Source organism: Photinus pyralis, unplaced genomic scaffold (genome assembly GCF_008802855.1).
Source record: "Photinus pyralis isolate 1611_PpyrPB1 unplaced genomic scaffold, Ppyr1.3 Ppyr1.4_LG8, whole genome shotgun sequence".
Taxonomy (NCBI): domain Eukaryota; kingdom Metazoa; phylum Arthropoda; class Insecta; order Coleoptera; family Lampyridae; genus Photinus; species Photinus pyralis.
Window position 1 is genome coordinate 1132566 of NW_022170819.1, and position 20381 is coordinate 1152946.

Consider the following 20381-nt stretch of genomic DNA (forward strand, 5'->3'; position numbering starts at 1 on the left):
TCACCCTGTATAATATATAATTAATGAGTTTTGGACCGTACTTAAGCAACCCAAATACTGAATTTGTATTTTGATACTGGGTACGATAAACTCTTAGCTGCTTACTTCTTTGATCAACTTTTTCTGTAACTAAACCCCTACCAGGATCCGAGTGGTTATCTCTTCTTATCTGCGACTCGCCGATGCCTAACTTCCTAAACCAATCGAAATAAAACAAAGCTCTATTAGTCTATTGAACGTATATACGAAGAATAACGACATAACATGAGCGCCACCTATTTATCACAAATTTATCTTTCTCGGAAGTTCTCGAACGCTCTCGAATATTCTCGAACAAACACGTGTCATTTTCCGCATGCATGCGTTTTCGTTTATCAAAACTACAGAATATTTGGTAAACTCAAAAATGCCGATTTGTGCATTTGAAAGCTACCGTCACGACTTTGTGGCCGACCAATCGGAAAACGATTCGATTTTTCGACTAAAGTAATAACAGAGCGCGTTGTAATAGCCGTAGAAAGACTTCAAGGTAATTTCTTTTCATTTAACACTAATTCATTGAATTTAATACATAATAACGCCTAAGATTCAGTTGTTATTGTGAAAACGTCTCGATTCTCTGATAGGAACCAATAATTTTGGAAGACCACGTGTATGTACTTCTATGCAACCCTCATCAGGTTACTAGGAATTTAATCAGTTTGTTCAGATGAGGTGCTACTATGGAAAATTGGTTCTCACCGTTGAGAAATCTATTTTCTTTGAACGATGCGATTTGACTATTCTGGAACGCCCGTACGATTTCTAATTCCATGGCGCATTTACTGATAAATGTAGGCGTATTGCGTTTAGGCTCAAAAGAATCTGAGGGTTAAGCTACGTACACCATCTTTATTGCTGTAGTACTTAGTGCTCACGGCACAAAACAACATTTCGTTTAAAGGCTTCCGTACAAGGAAAAACAAGGTCTGTGCGGAACTCGCCTTCGCCTCGCTCGGCACTCGTATGCCCATTACGTTTAGGCTCAATAGTCTTTATTTAGTTTTTTTAATTTATTTATTTATTATCCCTCTCGTTCTGGGCCCTCAACAGGCTTGCGCCCAATTACAGAGTGACCCGCATAATGCTTTTTAGAGGTGTCCCTGCAGAAGGTCTTAAGTTGTTCTAATACTACTCCGGTATTTACCTTACGAATTAGGAAAATTGCCGGAAAATCTAATTCAGGACAGCCGGGCGAATGCTTGAAACTGATCTGAGGAAATTCCCATATCTCACACAGACGAAAAATTCTTACCTCAGCCCAGATTCGAACACCCGACCTTCCGGCTATGTAACCCAACGCTCTACCACCGAGACACATAGTCGGGCTTTATAATTAAGTGACAAAAGTTCATCCCTTATTCGTTTTGAAATAAAAAATTTTTAAAAATTTTTTTACTCGTATTTAATAGTAGTGCCAATTCTGAGGTGCATCAAGATCAAGAACAGCTGTTTTTAAAGATAGAAACTTTCCAATACAGCATAAGGCAAAAATCTGTACAGTGTGTTCTATTTTGTCAGCGGTTTTCACGACCTTATGTTACTTCTTTTGCGAATCTTTTAATGCCGCATACAAAATCAATCTACCTACGTTTCTTTCTGAAATACAGGGTGAAAACGAAAAGTTTGACTTTTTGGGATGATATATCATATCTTACTTCCCATGTAAGGTAAAGAAAAGTTAAAAACTGCATGTTTTAGATATTTTTACATCGAATCCAGTGGCGTAGTCAAAAAAATGTTGGATCACTGTTTCTGTGATATGCCCCAATGTTGGTATTTTTTTAAATGCAACCCTATATATCTTAACGTCAATTTGTTTCCTTCTTTTTCCTGATTACATTGATGTCTCACGACCTATATATTTGCTAATTTTAGCCACGAACCAAAAATAAAAACCTTATTTTTTACGGTTATTGTAGTAGGTCATGAACTTGTGGAGATTTTGTTTTGTTTATTGTATCCATGGTATCTGTCTGACGAAAGAAACGTGTCAAAATCAGGTTATCTATGACAGAAATTTTCTAGATTAGCAAATTGATTTCTCAAAACGTAAAAAGGGTGCCACCCTGCCCGCCCGGCCAACAGAGGTGCATTGTCTGTTTTGTGGGGCTTCAAATATTTTTATTTCTTTGATTTATTTAAATTTAAGGGACCACTAGCCACCATATATACAATATCAAAAAATCACCTCTATCTGTGATCAGTTTTTTTTTAAGGAAACTGCTCCCTTTACACGTATTCATTAAAAGGGGTGTCTATTCTGCCTATGTTTGTGTCGAACTCGACTTCGGGTCGTTTGGCAATCGTTGGCGCATGTTTAGGCCCTGTATCCCATGGGATTGGGAACATCTAGCAGAATGTGAACGAATTCCACGGGAAAAATAATTAATAAATCAATGCGAGCTTTAGGGTAGGTTATCCTTCCTCACTGCTATAGTATTACAAGACTAAAAACAAAACACTGTATTTCGAGGAAAAGACAATAGGGCTGAAATGAATCTTAGGGCTGTATCCCATTGGATTGGGTACACGGCTACCAGAACGTGAGTGAATTTCACGGGAAAATGCCTTTTCTCTGCGACGCATCCTTTTCGAGTGGAAAATAAAATTCTTAACTAAAAGATAGTCCCATTTCTCCACTTGGAGTATTTGAATCTATTCCAGCATATCATCAGCCATGCAACTATTGAGGCATTAATAACCCTGTCACTGAAAACCACACGTTTTTTGTTTCATAAACCATACGCATTGTTTACGTAATTGTCAAAGAATTTTACCAGGTAAATTGTGAATTGCGGTTATGTTAAAAATGGGACATTGTGGTCAATTTAAAATAGGGTACTGTGGTCAAGCTGCATGTTGGCGGTTTTAATTCTGGCGACGTTTTAGGGTTACGGCAAGTTTTCGAACAAAATCAGGTTTGGGGGGTTGTTGGTCAGACTCCCGCGGCGAAAATAATTCTAATCGATCACGGAACGCTAAATTTCCCGCTTGATTAACTGTAGCTGGAGAATATTCGATACAAAGTGTACAGTCAACAATTGAAAAAGGAATAGCAATAAATTGGAAGTGTTAGAGAAGTCCCGTTACTTCCGGCGAAGCACTTAATTAAAAATGGAAGTAGGTACATTGTACATAAAGAAAGGTTCCCTATTATGTATCTTAGTGGGAAGCGTATACATATGCGTTAATGTAGCCAACCCCAACTACATAATCAAAATACATGTTCCCGAGTACAAACTACCTTTAATGATAAAAATCCATATTTAGAGGTAGTTCCGACCTGCGCCTTGTAATCGTCGGCACGTTTGTTGGGGGTGGGAGGATATAGCCGTCTCAGCGTTTCTGTTGTGCTACTGCTTTTTTCACTATCAGTAACAGTACCGGTTTTGACTTGCCATTGGTAGTCACGTTGCTCGGCTCGTGCTTAGTGATTATGTTTTGTTTATGAGTCGTTATCAAAACGAAGTAGAACGTTCCACCACGACCCCCAGAGAGGTAAGGGTTGACGACTCTTAAGTCAAGATATCTCCAAATTTTTACCGCCGTGCGCTATTTCCATTCAATACTTGTAATTATGCACTATCGCCTTGCTTATCGAGTTGTTTTCAAGTCTGAACACAATACCCAAGTACAGTTTCCATAAAAAACACGGTTATTTATCAAAGAATGCGATCCACCACAAAACTCGTTCGTTTTGTGCAACTTGAGGTTTCTTTACACTTATTCTAATTGCACTCTTTCCCCTCGTATCTTTGCGCGCCGAGAAGCACCCCTATTTACTCGCAGAACAACTTGAAAAATCCACTCTCATATAAGGCTTGAAAACATACAACTTCCCTTCGGTTTACGTTCAAAGGAGGGATGGCATGCATTTATAATTGGCTTCCTATTCTCTTTTACTACACCATTCTACTTTATTCGACCAACTCGTGTGTCTGTATTAGAAAAAGGGCCCTTGTTCTTACTGCCAAAAATATCCACAGGACCACTACATTAGTCTCCCGAATTTGTGCGTATTCTCAAAGAGGAGGCTCACATTTATAAAGAATAACAGGGGTTGACAGGGGTATCAACATAATTCAGTTGAAAGATGGAGAAAGGGATTTGTGTTTAATGAGGGTTGTTTACATACTAAACACGAAGCGTGCGTTCCGTGAAATAGGGGATGGGAATATGAAATACATGTTTCAATTTTTGGATTAAGAAGTAAACACGAAATTGTATTATGCCATTAGTGCTCGTCACGTGTTGACATTTGGTTCATGCTCGGGTAAAGTAAGTGATTAGTTAAGGTGCCTTATCAAAGGGCATTGGAGCATAAATTTACCTCATAGTATTGTAATAGGTACATGGTCATAGACAACTTTCAGAAAAAACACAACCCACAAATTGGCGCGAATTCTTTAGGGGACTATTTCCCAGCTTCATCCCCAATAACTAGAAATTTCGAAAGTGCCCTACATACTGAATAAACTGATACAACGAAATATCGAAGGATCCTCAGTATTACCATCACTTTTTTACGACCATTTCTTTTAATTTTTCAAAATACATATTATAGTTAACAAAAATGCGTCAAATTCATGTCTTGGTCATTGATATAATGCTCTTGGTCTTTTTCCCAACGATCTCGGTGCAAGAATAACGATTTTGACATGTTTTGCGATCGCCGTTTTTTGTACATGTCAAAATTTGATAAAATATCGACAAAGGGGAGTTCGGCACCAATTTACTCCCCCCCATCAGACCTTTACTCTAGCTAGATTTGTGCCGAACTTGCCTTCGGCTCGCTCGGCACTCAAATAGATCTACTATTAATAGTTTCACAACCAAATTTACTTCCCTCATCTATTTGGGTTTTGGTTCCTTCCCATCTTCAGGGTTTTTGGACGTGTCAAAAGTATAAAATGGCCGTAACGGCTTGGAAAAAATTTCTGTAATTTTTCCCATACACTGGCTAAGGTGGCATAAAAAACTGTACAAAAAAGTCCCTTACGGTTTTTTTTGTTAGTTTCTTAGTTTTTGAGAAATTTTGAACTGAATTTATTGGCTAAATTTGTATTTTTCTCGAAACGTAAGCACCGTGACGAAGAATGCTAAATACAAAAAAAAGATGTGTCTTCATAAGATCTACAAAAAACTCTCCTACATTTTTTGCGCCGGGTTCATAATAAAGGCGCCAAAGGACATTTTCTAAATGTTATATTATTATTATTTTTCTCTGTTTAACCCCAGTTTAACCTACGAAAATTGGGATATTTTATTCTCGATTTTATTACAAAATAAAACAAGTGACCACTTATACTACTTCTTTGACCTCTTTTTGTCGCGATAGAAAAAAGAGCACGCGTTCGGGGAGGGGGGGGGGTCGAACCCGCATCATCATAATCGAAAAACGGTGGCCTTACAGAAAAAGTACGAATTCTTTTGGATTCTACGCACCAAAATTAACAAGAAAAAGTGTTTTCCCGAGAAATTTTGGTGCAGTCGATTTTTGGTAAAAAAAGGAAGGTTAAACACTGCCTTTTTTTGAGCTCCGAAGAAAAAATTGTCTCAGATCGACCCGGAAAAAAAATTTCCTTATAGAATGTGGCCTGTAGAATCCATAATTTCAAACAGTTCCAAGATTCGGCTACTAGTTCAAAAGTTACAGCCCTTTGAATTTTCTTTCGAAATTGGTCCATAACTTCTGATCAGGGCACTACGTATAATTAACAATAATCTTGAATCCATTTTATTAACGATCCTCGAGATCGTTTATAATTTTGTATTGCTGTCTGTCTCTGTCTGTCCGTGTGCACGTCAATTTCATAGATAGGTACTCGGATAGGTATATCGACGAATATTTCCTGTCAATTGGACAAATGCGCTTTAAACAACTGTGAGCGAGGAGAGCTCGTCTTCGCCTGCCGAGCGTTACATGTGACAACCACAGAATATAGAGTACAGGCGTTACGCATGAGATGATTTGACTCCCCGTGCAAACCGTAGTAGTCCAGTCATTCTATGGTAAAAAAACGCAAATAGAAAAAATAATTCTTGTAGTTCCAATTTTTTCAGGAATCTGTGGGGGAAGGCCCCCTGATGATTATGTAATAAAGGCTGGAGTTATTTCGGTGCCGCCGGCGAGATGGGAGGGGGTTGTGGAAACGGTGCGTCGTAAAAAAAAAGGCACATAACATTTGCTACTACTTTGTTTCCATACATTTTTTCGAAAAAACGCATCGCCTTTGAGCTACGGACTTTTGAACGTGAGCAATTTTCAGAAGACTCACGTTTCCGACGAGCATTTGCGTCTAGTGGTATTTTGAGGTTGTAGCGATTTAGGACTGACATTTGCTAACTTATCTTCACCCCCAAAATTAAACAATTTCGAAAATGTTGGGTACATTTCGAATTTTTTTTCTACGACGACACACTCTTTTCGTGATGCCTATAGGAAAAATCGCAAAACTCTACCCTCCACCCCCCTCTCCTCCTTCCCGCGACATCCGAATCGCTTGGGACTTTATTATCAGGAGACCTTCAAGCACACATTCTCGAAAAAATTGGAACTCAGGTTGGAAGGCGCCAATATGGCCACTTTTTTCTGTCCGTCTGTTCGAGGCCTTAACCACTCCTACAGTTTGCACGATATGTTCTTTTTGCATTCGGTAGCTTATAGTTCTGGCTCCTGAACTAAGAAAAATCTTGACGATTAATGTGCGCATACAAAACCAACTTTCTTATTTATGGAGATTTTTTTCGAAATGCTTCTATAGTAAAGACAAGCATATCGTATTTGGTAAAAGTTAGATGTGCGCTGTCAAATCTACAAACTTAATCGACGCACGCCACTGTTGATTTTTAGGTTGCAAATTTTTAATAATTTTTGATACAATAAATTGCTTTGACAAAATTAACAAAAGATGTACGTTTTTTTCAACGCAAACTAGTACAATTGTAAAATTAATTAACAACTATTTTCTTTAACTTGAGTTGTTCTTTTAAATTTGATATATTGTTATATAATGAATTATTTATGGCGCTATATCCGAAAAAGTGCTCGAGTGTACTCTTTAATAATATACAGTGTTTCCACAGTGCACATAAGATGTATATGCAAATACATAAATGCAAATATGACAAATTTTTTTTAGAGTTGGGTCTTCATGTTCTGAGGATCGCTCCTGTTTGATCTCAGGTATACAAAAAATGAGCCAAATCAATTAATATACAGGCTGTTATTTGCCTAATTCAAAAATTAGTTAAAAGTAAACTGTCTTTATTTTAGTAGATATAACAAAAATGTATTTAAAAACAGTTGTTTAGAATTAAACGTTATAGAAACCTTAAATTTTCATATTTTGATTTTTCCTTCGGAATCGAATATTTTGGAACCCATGTTTGTAACACAAATCAAAGCAGGCTGATTTGTATCAAAATTGAAAGTCTACCACATCTGTCAAGCTGATATGTCAAAGACGTGATTGTTTTTACACGATGTACTGATTTTAAAATTGCTATCTCATGTTGATGAAACAAAACCAAGTAGGCTGATTTGCATGAGAATTGAAAGTCATAACTTTTTTAAATAAATACATGTTTTTTATATCTCTTAAAATAAATACAGTTTACACATGACTAATTTTTAGAATTCGGCAAAAAAACACCCTGTATATTAATTGATTTGACTCATTCTTAGTATGAGACTAGCCAGGAGCGATCCTCAGAACGAGAAGATCTAACTCTAAAAAAATTGTCATATACATTTTATGTGGTTATATGCACTCAATCCGTGGACACACTGTATAACGAAAATTAGTACTTGGTATTAAAAAAATATGCCCCCCTTGACCATGGAGAAGTACGCTCGGAAGTACGTCACTGGGCACAAATTTAAAGTACGTAGATTGGTAGCAAACTTTTTATTATTTTGGACACCATAGAAAGTTTCTTTTAAAGAAATGTCAATCGTTTATTTTAACCCAATTAAATGAAGAAAACATTTTTTTTAAGTAGGCGGTATTTATAGAGTTTTTTAACGACATAAATTTCAGTGGTCTATTTTGATTAGATTACTACAAATAAAAGCGACCAAGTAGATCAGTGCGGAGTTGACATGACCCTTTTAAAATATGCAGGGTGGGCCATTAGGGTGTAGGTGGATGATTGTAGGTTTATATATTAAACATTCACTTTTAAGTAGGTACTGAATCGACAGTCTCTGCGACTCTTCCTTCACCTACCGATCACTGTCGAGTACGGTGCAATCGTTACTTGATGCGACACCTTTGTCTTTTAGCCTTGAAGGAAACCCGTAAGTTTGTACCCAAAGGTATACGAAAACATCAACATTTCCTATGTTAAAAGAAAATTTGGCGCTTATTAGGTTTTTTCAAATGAGTCCGTTGTAAGATAAACCGACTTCAAATCAATTGATTGAGCATATCATTCCAAGAGCCGTAATACACACGGGCTAAAAAAGGAGCATAGTTGCATTCCGTAAGTTTTGATGTCCTCTAATCTTCACAATTTTCTTTGCCTAAATACCTGTACAAATTCCTCGACAAATTCAGCGTGGACTCATTGTATATAACTGTGTCGTGCCATTATAATATTTTAGTTTTAGAAAGAGTTAATTAGACCCAATTATACAGGGTGCCCACTATGCCTTTCTAACTCTACAAATAAGAACGTTAGTAATAATGCCGACTTAATTTTAATACATGCCAAGTTGAAATCAAAACACTTGTCCCACGCTATGATAAGTGTCTCAATATGAATAGCGACTATTTTGAAAAATAGCCCAAGAGTGTAGCTTCCAAATGTATAGAATAAAAGTTGTTTCTTACAATTTCTTAATTTTTTATTTCAAAACGTCTGTTACTTTCTGGATTGCCCTCGTATTTATGTTAGTTAGTAGGAATTGAACACAAGATAATGTTGCAAATTATAGTTATCCTATAACTTTGAGTGTATGTGGGTAAACTTACAAGAGCTGCTTAAAAACTGAATACTATTGGTTGTTTTCCTCTCCCTACTCTTTTTTTTCGACCATGAAGAGATTTCTTTAAAATTTAATACTTTTTTTGAATGGCTATTAATACTGTTCATCAATTTAAATTAATAATTAGCTTCCTCAAAACAAAGCGACATGGAAATTTCCGACTTTTTAATTAAATTCATTATCAGATTAAAAATTTTCTCGATGATAGCAGGAGTTAAATACTTACTACCACCCTCAGGTTAATAAGGGAGGTACTGCATCGGGGTAAAAAATTTTCCTCTCCCCTTTTTGACGGAAATAGACGTTTTGAAGGACCAGGTATCCGAATTTCGATTTCAATTTCAAATATTGTTAATAATTGTAATTTTCAGATCATTTAAACATAATTAGCCTCCTGAAAATAACTTTTTAATTTTTAATACGAAATGAGTTTGAAAATAAAGAGTGCCTCTTGTGATAAAATTAATTGACTTTAGTGATAATTTTAAATCATTAATTTTTCATTTTAATTTCCTGAAATTTCATCTTTAAAATCACGATTAAAGTTAAATTAGAAATAAGGGGTGGCTACGGAGTATAATATATTACTCCGACAGCAGTAATAATAATAGCGATTAACAACCTTCCGTTAACAAATGCCACTTGAAATAGCAATTAATAGCCGAAATGTAGGTATACACAAATCGGGGCGAGAACAAATATGTCATTTCGATTCATCCCTTTAATAAATTGGCTGCGCCTAATATAATAGGTACATTGAACAGCTGGAAGCACGTACTTACGACGCAGTTTTATGATGCAATCCTTATTTCCCGATTCTCACTATCTGCACCTATTCAAAAGCTACAAAGGACGAGCTTTATTAGATTATAACGGAGTTATCCTTAGGAGTAACTCTCAGAATTTTGAACGTGCTCAACTTCCAAGATTTTATAAGACTTCCGTTTACCTTATTCAAACTTGGATATTCATCCACTGGTTTCCACTTCTAGTAAATTATGGAGAAACTAATGCAATTTTTCTTGTTGAACTGATGCTTTTGAATTCGTTAATTGATATCAAAATTTCGTTGGACTTGAGGTTTGTCCTTTTAAATTAACCCTTCAAGCTTATATAAATTTTAATTTTGAACTTCACGTTCAACGTAAGTTCGGGCTTTTGAATTACTTAACTAAAAGAATTATGGCAGTCGATTTGAGGCCTACAATTGGAAATTAAACCTTTTACTTTAATTGAAGATCATTATTATGCAGTTCCTTTAAATAATTTAGTGTAAGAATGTATAATTTTGAAGTGAATTCTCAAGAGCTCTGATACGATTTGGATTTAATTTCAGGCTCCTAATTCGAACGGAATTTTGAGTCTAATTAGGAATTGCAACTTTTAACTTCTTCATTTAATTGAGTGAAAATCGGGGTTTTTTAATTCTTTAATGTACATTAAAATTTCGATCGTACTTTGTACTTTGAAATCAAACTTAAAACGTAACGCATATGAAAATTCAGTTAGAATTAAGCCCAAGCAAGTTTGAATTGGGATCGTAAACTCAGTTTTATGAAAAAAAGTATAAACATTCCGTTTTTCAACTTTTTTTTAATTGGCCGTGAGTAAACTCGGACCTTTGTTCAGTGAACAAAATTAAATGATGTAAATTATACACGAGACGTTCAACAGGCGTGAAATTATCAAAGAAAATTATGTAATTCGCAGAGCAAAGTTAAATTGAAAGTGAAGGTGTAAATTGTCATCCGAAACGCAGATTTCTTATGGTTTACTTATTCGGTTACGTAAGAACCTTCTGACCCTGTGGACCATTTAGTTTATTTTATTATTATTATAGTACTGGGGGTGGTTCCAGTTGGTTTCTGCACTGCTTTGCGGTCTCTGTATACCTAACCCCCCTCGATTTTCTTCAAGAAACCGATTCTGTTCTCTGTTCCTTTTTGTAAAGCTCTTTTAGTTTAATAATTAGGTCAAATAGAACATAATTTCTACTTCTTGACGGTATTATTTGCCGTCTTGCACAACTCCATAGAAAATGTCTATTCGAAAAATTGTGAACATCTGAAAAATCCGAGAAAAAACATAAGAATTTAGGAGAATTTGAATTGACTAAGGAAAGTGAAAAAAAACATTTCTTTGGAACACTGGATAAATCTTCAAAACAAGATTTTTAAAGAAGCTTTTTATGGTAGGTATGCAAAAACTAAAAAATTGCTACCAATCGATGTACTTAAATTTGTGGTCAGGGGCGTACTTCTGCATGGTCAAGAGGGGCATATAAAACTATATTTCTTGGTTTAAGTTTTTCTCTTAAATTTGATTATGCAGTTTTTTATGTTGTTAGTTGTTATATCTAAAAAAGTGTACTCTTTAATAATATATAACGAAAACTAGCAGCTGCTATTTAAAAAAAATGTCCCTCCCTTCACCATGCGGAAGTACGCCACTGGCCACAAATTTAAAGTACGTAGATTGGTAGCAAACCGTTCATAATTTTGGATACCATAAAAAGTTTCTTTAAAAAAAATTTCGTTTGAAGATACATCCAGTGCTTCAGACAAAATGTTCACTAAAAAATGTACTCTTTCGAGCCAATTTCTGCCAATTATTCTCAAAGAGCTCTTCGGATACCTCCCATTGACCAGGTACTTCAGCTTTTCCGTTTTTTTAAATTCTTTACATTCTTCCGATTCTTCCAAATCTTCAGATCCATCAAATACATGATTCTTTTGTTCTGTCAGATTTTGCCAATTTTTTGACAGGCACTCCAATCATGCTGTTATGTCCAGTATTTAGAATTTCTTTATTTTTGAATTTTTTTTCCATTGCTTTGGATTCTGCCTCTTTAGGTTTTTTTTTGCACATTCTTTGTATGATTGCGTTTCTTCGAAATCGTTCGTGGCCCTCCCCTCCTACATCCATCAGACGGACTTTTGGCTCAGTTAAGATTGTTCACTTTCTTTAGATTCTCTTCGAATCCTTTGACAACTTCGGATGCTGAAGATTATCTAATTCATAAACTTCATTCAGACTTTAGACAATTTTTGAAGTAAAATACTGCGGCAATTCCCCCATGCCTCTTCAAAATATTCAAATTGTTCAAACATCTCCAGTTGAAGGTCATCATAACCTTAAGAACTGACGCGTTTCTTCTATTTTTTCGTATTCCGACAACTCTCGTCCTTTAGTTGTTCGGATGTATCCAATACGCCAAATCCATCAAATCCATTAGATGCTTCTTCGAGTTCCTCCGTTTCTTGAAAATTCTTCAGGTTTTTGCAATTCTTCAGATTCATATAATTGGACGTTTAGGTCCTTCTGTTTAAAAAATTATATAAAGTTGACTCAAAAAATTGTTTATTTTTATTTTTTATTATTTTTTTATTCATAATATAATATGATAAAATGATAAAAACATGTTTTGAGTCAAGTTTATATAATTTTTTAAACAGAAGGATTTAAAGAATTTAAAAAAATGTAATGGAATTAAAGAATTGAGGGAATCTGAAGAATTTTGAAGAAAAGGAAGAAGAAACTGATAACGATCTGATGGATCTGTCGCATTGGAGGCATTCGAACAACTAAACTTAAAGGACAATAGTTGCTAGAATACGAAGAAATGGAAGAAACCTAACACCTATTAAACAAAAGAGAACGCATTTTTATGCGAGGTCTCGGGGCTGAGATCTCGCCACCCTCGCATGAATGGACGACATTCTTGCAGTATTTTACTTCAAAAATTTCCTGAATGATCAGAAGTAGAGGTTTATGAAGAATTCGATTAGAATCCAACGAATTAGAAAAATCCGAATCCGGAAAAATGGAAGCGTTGCAGTATAAGAAAAACCAGAAATCCAAAAATTTCCAAGAATTTCAGGCATACGATCAAGTAAAGGATCTAATAGTAAAGAATTAGAGAAAAACCCTGAAATATCCTAAGAATTCGATGCAATGGAACGAATCTAATTGGTTTGAAAAATTTAAACCACCCGAAGAACCCAAGGAGTAGAACTGAAAGAATCCATAGGAACCTTAACCATCAAAATTGACTCTATTTTGAGAAATTAACCAAAAAATGACATTGAGACGTTCAGTTGACATTCCCACGACATTTTATCATATTTTACATGGTAGTCTGACCTAATTTGCATAAGTGAAATGAGCATCTTATTTGCACACTTCGTCATACGCATTTGATTAATTAATCTGAGTGAACTTGACTTTCATACGAATTTAAATCAATTTGTGATACTAATTTAATCTCTCTCAAACTACACTACCAGCAAACGACCCTTGAAGGTAACAAAAAACTTTATTAGCGCCATGCCGCGTCACACTTTTGGGTATGTTCCTCCCTATTCCAAATTTTAATTCTAAGCCGCTGCACTCGTAAACGCCAAACGACTTTAATACAGATTTATCCAACGTTAACCCTCTAATAAGCACATTCTAAAAAAGTTTACAGATAAAAGTAAATGCCGCCCGAAAGACGAGGGAAATAATTTTTTCCTGTAGAAGCAAATATGGGGGCGGGCTAATTAAATTCATCCCTTAAAATCGCTAAGTTAACCCACTTTTTGTTGGCGGTTCCACGCGTGTTGAAAATTTGCACTTTTACCCGATATCTCCATCTTTTAATTACATTTTAACCTTTGAAATTAATATTACTTTCATTTACCGCTAATCGTACAACATGATCTTGAGCAATTGCAATTTATTTAATTTCAGAAGAGGAAAATTTCATTAAGGCGAAATTAAAGCGGGGGTGCATTTCGTGATTATTTACGAAAACGTCGCGGTCCTTTTTTTGTATTTGTGATTTAATGTTAATCATTTCTGTCTGGGGACTTTTTCGTGCGGGATTCATTGAAATTAGATTTCTGGTCCGCTCACTTTTCCATTACCTCCTTTATGGACCATTCGATCATGCTTAGACACTTGGAATTCTAACTAGAAACGACACGAGGGCGATAAACTACCATTAAAGAGGTGGACTACATGTGCCATTATGACCTATTAGATATCGACACGTTCAGGCGTAGGATGCTGAAGTTCTCCTACATTTTTATGATGTAACAAGCAAAAAGAACCTTGTTGTGACTCTGCTTCTTTTTCACGTTGTTATTCTCTCCTATTTAGGACAGTCTGGACACTAAATATATTAAATACACATACGCTTTTTGTTGGCTTTCCTTAGGTATACGAAGTGGGCACAGAAAAGTGGTGTTTACTAAATAGCAGAATCTTGCACCTCCATCAAGTTAGCCACCACAATTGTAAAACAAGTTAAAAAGTTATAAATGACGTGAGCTTATTTTCCTCCTAATAATATTAATGCTAGGACCGGGAAAAAATACCGGTAGGCAGGAGACCCTTGCCCCATTCTCTTTCAAAATCGTCGAAGTCTATACAGTTTAATGAAAAATAGTGGAGCGTATACAAATACATACAAATTTTGAAATGGGCATTAGTTTTACTTTTATTCGAACTGTCTACGTATGAAACTTTTTTAAATGCTTTCGTAAATAGCATTGCGCGTTGTCTACATTAGAAATTTCATTGAATACCTTCATAAATAAAACATACAGTATGCGTAAACAGTAATTTTGTAACCGGTATTAGATTTTGTTTTTTTCCAAGTGCCTACATAATATGATATTTCATTTAATTGCTTTCATAAATAAGAAAGTTGGCATTGCGCATGCGCAAAACCAAATTTTGCAACTGGTGTTAGATTTGACTTTATTCCGAATGCCTATGTATAAAATGTCATTTAAATCCTTTCATAAATCAGAAAATTGGCATCGCGCATGTGCAAAACAACATTTTGAAAACATCGTGAATTTTACTTATAGGTATTCGTAGTGTTTACATACAAAGTTTCATTTAAATTTCTTCATAAATAAAAAAGTGAGGATTGCGCATGCGTTAAACCAAATTTTTGACACTGCGCATGCGCAAAACCAAAAAACATCAATTTGCACTGAATCCTTGAACCAAGCCCTTTCAAATGAGCCCCGCATTACCCAAATCGGTGCATTCGTGTAGAATGAGTACGTGCAACAAACGGACGGACGGACCACAAAGTGCAGCAGGATAATACGCAAAAAGATGAAAGAGGTTTTCGTCTTAAGAGTTACTCGCAACTCTAGCGCATTCTCCATGATTTGGTCAGTACCTTCCGAAGGCTCATGTAACGGACTGTTTATGTGTACCGGGTGGTCAAATAACAATGGCCGTCGGCCATATCTCAGAAACTAGTAGACAGCTTTCGGGTAAATAATTATGTAACAAAAGTGACCAAGAGAAATTGCTGGAAATTATTTTCGAATGTCTAAAATGACCACTAGGGGGCGCAACAGTCAATCAAATATAATATTTTAATCTGCTCTGGATTTTATTAATAAAAGTGGTATCAAAGATAGCTGAGTTTTAAACCCGGTATAATACCCAGTCTTTTTAGCGCATTTCCACAAAAATAAAAAAAAATGCGCTATTGTGGCCACTTTGTCCGTCCATCCGCTCTTTCGTTGAGACGCTACTAGTTCTTTATCTTAAGCGTTATATTGTTCTACTTTTTTTCGCTATTTGGTTCGTTATGGTGTCGAGGCTTGCACCAAAGAAGGAATTTTTTCTGCGGTTATTACTAAAAAAGTTATCGTAAAAAAACCAAAGAACCGTTTTTTACATGTTCCATAATTTTACACTTTTGCCGTTTATTAACGATCTTAGAGATAGTTTACAATTTTGTATTGCTGTCTGTCGTCTGTCTGTTGGTCTGTCCGTCTGTTCCTTTGTCTGTCTGTGCATGAAATTCAATATGGGCATAGCTGCAGCCATATAATACGCAATGCCAAAAGTTGAATCGAATCTATTCAAAATTCACAGTGCCCTTTTCGCATCTCGACCATTTATAAACCGAATTGCAAACTTTTTTATTTATAAAAGTATTTGAATGAAATTTGATACATAAGCGCTTGGAACAAAGGAAAATCTAACGTTAGTTTCAAAATTTAGATTTGCGCATGCGCAGTTCCAACTTTCTTATTTAAAAAAGCATTGAAATGAAATTCTTCTTATAAACAGAAATTGAAGTAGCACGTCAAAAATGGATTGCACATGTGCAACGCTATCTTTCATATTTGTGGCCGAATTTTTACGATTTTAACAGAAGTTAAAGCATCTTACAAATGGGAAATGAAAGCAAGTGGAAATGCGCTTTCTGTAAATCGTTTACGATTACTTTTTAACTTGTTTGTTTTACTTGTTTTTCCTCTATTGTGAAATAAAGCGGTTGGGGGGGGGGGGGGAAATCAAAGGTTTTTTTAAAAATAAATATTGATTTCTCAAGTTGGCTTACGCTTTTTTAGCATTATTTTATTTTATTATTTTATATTATTTTATTTTGTACCTGGTAATTTTACGGTCGTCACTAGAGGGTGTTAACTGAAATTTCACTATGGTTTTTTGTTGAAAAAAATTTAGGGAGATGATATTATTTTTTACACGATAAAATAGACATTTAACTGCTCGATATTTCCCACGTCTGTATCTTTTTTAAAACGCGACATATTGGCCAAAATATATTAAGATATATGAATTCTCTGGTTTTACCGGCGATTTTTTTTTAATATTGGAGCATTTTAATGCTTAATATTTACTATGTTTCTAAAAAGAAAGTAAAATTATTTATTTAAATTACTAAACAAAAGTATGTCTGTTAAACTAGAACTAGTTTTTAGCACATTTGAACCGGAAATAAACGCATTTAAATTTAAAGAACAAGTGACCCTTGAAAAAGAAAACAACTGAATTAAAGATTAAAGACGGCCTATATGTTCAAAAAGCTCATTTTCAATGCACGTCGCAAGGCTCTGCCCAGTGAATTAAATTGAAATGAAATTTTCAGCTGTTCTAATTCTTTCCTCCATGTTTTCCCTGGTTGTAGCTCGCCTTCTTCGTCCAATCCACCTTTTAGGATACGTTCTATCTAAGAAATGCCACACGCTTTTTCCTTAAAAAAATGTCTTGTTTCATTGGGGACGTTGGGGGTCACCTTATAGGTTTCCTGTTTTCTTGATTCGGCGATCTATTTTGACTTTTTTGTGCAAATTTAGAATTGTTGTTGCTTTATTTAAATGTTAATATATCCATGGTCCATACAACCATTTTTGGCTCTAAATAAAAGAGGGCCAGTCAATTTATGTGCGTTGTGTTTGATTGGTAGTACTTATCTGCGATAGGTTCCCTTGGGAATCCGTAGTTGTCTTTTTAACATCAACTGGTTCCTGTTACGTTCAGGAGCGGTTTGGAAATAGAGCTAGTGGCTCTTCTCTGTCGGCATTTTCGTCTGTTTCGGTTATACAGTGTGATTGATTTTGCGTATCCAAGTGTATATTTCTTTTATTATTGGAGATAGCAAAAAAGTGTCAGAAGCAAAAATACTCTACTTTTAATTTCTGATAAAGATACATATTCTAAAAGACCAGTATATAAAAACAAAAGAGTATTAGAAAAAAATTAATTTTTTTAAATAGAACTGTTACTTTTTTCCGTAATATTTTTAGAGCTTGAAATTCCATTTATAATGATATCAAATATGTTATAATTACCGTAGACCTTAAAGCTACAGTAATGTGTTTAGAACCAATTGCAGCAGCTGTGGAAATTTAAACAAAAACATAAAATTTACAACAGGAAGCGAAGAAAACAAATGAATATAACTTAAGAGAAATTTAAATACATCACTTGCTTCCTATGTATTATCATTACATTTTTTCATCATTCGTGCAATTATTATTTTGTTGCATTTGGTTCTTATAAGTTATATTGTTCACTAAACTGATTTTATGGCAGGCATCACCTGTGTTTTTTGTCTCGGTTTTTGTTTAAATTTCCACAGTTACCGCGATTGGTTTTAAAAACATTATTGCGGCTTTAATTTCTAAGGTACCTAATTATAACATATTTGATATCATTGTAAAGAGAATTTCAAGCTCTTTAAGAATATGACAGAAAAAAAGTATCAGTAGAGTATTTTTCTTCTTACACTATTTTCCTATCGCCAATAATAAAAGAAATATACGCTTGGACACGCAAAATCAATCACACTGTATACCAAGTTGGCGTTGCAACATTTTTTGAAATTAGGACAACCCAAATGTATCGTAATTAATAATATGAGCACCTTTACGTTATTGTTATTTGATATTACTGACTATTATATTATACACTGCGTTCAATTAAAATGGGGAGGTTATTGAAATCACTCCAAAACTCGATTATGAAATTTGACAGGATATAAATCGTATTTCAAATTTTCGCACAGGTATTTCAAAAACACCCCCAACGGATCAGGAAAGGGATCATTTTGGATGTAGGCAGTTAATGCTAACTTCACGTCAGTAGAAACACCCTACAAAACACGTAAACTAGGTACTGTTCGACAGTTTCTGTATAGATTGTGTAATGGAGGTTGCTGTCGTTAAAGTACAACAATACCTCTAGAGGTCTCATTATCGTAAAGTTAATTCAGACCACGCGCGTAATAAAAATTATGAGTCTTGCGTCTTTGCCTTGGTGGAGAAGCCGTAGTAGGTGCTCAAAGACGGTTACGTACCTACGAATTAAAAAAAATTGCGTTAAGTCACGTACGGATACACCAGAACCGAAGTCTAATTGCTAAAGAATACAGAAGTTAACTAAATGGAACATCTTGAGAAAATCCGTCACGCGAATACGGGAGGAACACCGAAGTCATTAATCACGCGGTTCTAAATACTATAATCGCAAAAGCGCAATTCATTAGCTTTCGCAGATTTCTGGAATGTTTTTAAACGTGTCCTGCACTGGGAGATTTGGACCAGAATGATTGATTGCAAGTAGTGTGATTGATGATTGCGAAATCAAAATTCGCCTCTTTGAAAACGAAATGAAACTGCATAATCACGTAAAGGGAGATTAGAGATTCTTGTACGGTTGTTTACGTAGTTCGAATCATTAGCTGCTTAGATCGGCCAATTGGATGAGTTCGTAAATGAATAACACAAAGTTATTTAGGCGCCAATTTAATTGTGAAAACATCCCAATGCAGTATCTAGATGCCCACTATGACAATGTGCGAATGTTGACAAATTGGTATCGGTAAATATTTAGCATTACCATCAATTAATCAAATACTCAAAAAGGTGGTAAGTAAGATTGCCAGAAAGGTTTAGAAAAATGGTTATAAGACCTGTAACGTTTGTTCGGGGATTTCTATGAAAATTTCTAAAATTTGAAGAGCAAAGGATTTTTCCAAGGCTATGCAATCTTTTCGAAAATGCCCTTAAGAAGAATGGTAATGTTTCTCAAGGCCGGAGAAGATTCCCGCGGCATGCTAGAATATCTTAAAAAGATTTGCATTGCATTTGAAATATAAAAGTAGTCACCAATTCCGGTTATACCGCGCGTTCCAGGATAATTATAGTTCAGTGGATCGGATAGATCGTATTGTCACATATAAAATTATAATTCACAAATTTTTCGTATTTCACCAAATAAAGGAGATGCCATCTTATCTCGAACGCACTGTATACGTCCAAACATCGAGGCTTGCATGGCATAATCCACTGACTGGTGGCGCTGTAATTAAGGTATTCCAGGGAATCTCAAACAATGAATTACAGTGACCGTCAACCAAAACTAACTAATACGTACTTACGAGAAAAAGGACGACAGTTGGAAATTGCAGGGGTTTATTTCAATTTTCTTTACTTTGGGTCCGTTAACTTGGCCACTAATACGTACTTACGAGAAAAAGGACGACAGTTGGAAATTGCAGGGGTTTATTTCAATTTTCTTTACTTTGGGTCCGTTAACTTGGCCCCCCCCCCACTGAGAGATTTCATAGTCGTATTATTGTATTGTTAAGTTGCCCCCCCCCACTTTTTGAAAATTTGTCACGGCTTAACCGTAATGGCGCAAGCTTTAATTCAAGTGGCGCAATTGAGCGCATAACCAAATGTATCAGGTGACCGAGTTACAAGGGACAAAATACGTACTGGGGGGGGGGGGGCTACGTTCACTTGGCCCCCCCAAATGTTTTTTCGGATTTCTAAAAAACGATAATGGCGCAAGAGTTATTATCGGTGGCGCATATGAGCGCATAACGAGCGCATTCATTTCAAAATAATACGACTATGAAATCTCTCAGTGGGGGGGGCCAAGTTAACGGACCCCTTTACTTTATTAAAGGTTGGGGGCGTGCAGAATCGATAATGATCAAACTCTTTCTTATGAGTTATGATCATCAGAAAAGTAACCATAAGAAAGCTTGGATTTTTTTCGAAAAATTGCAGGGGTT

The 20381-nt window shown here is 35.4% G+C and overlaps 2 protein-coding genes across 2 annotated transcripts in view; both read left to right on the plus strand.

Annotated features, from left to right (window-relative positions):
- LOC116177573 (broad-complex core protein) overlaps positions 1-20381 on the plus strand; it is a 312257-nt gene that overhangs the window by 150719 nt on the left and 141157 nt on the right. The gene's annotated exons all lie outside the window — the stretch shown is intronic.
- LOC116177572 (putative polypeptide N-acetylgalactosaminyltransferase 9) overlaps positions 3420-20381 on the plus strand; it is a gene marked incomplete in the record, with an annotated part of 78551 nt that continues 61589 nt past the window's right edge. The window contains 1 exon segment of the mRNA XM_031496567.1: positions 3420-3540.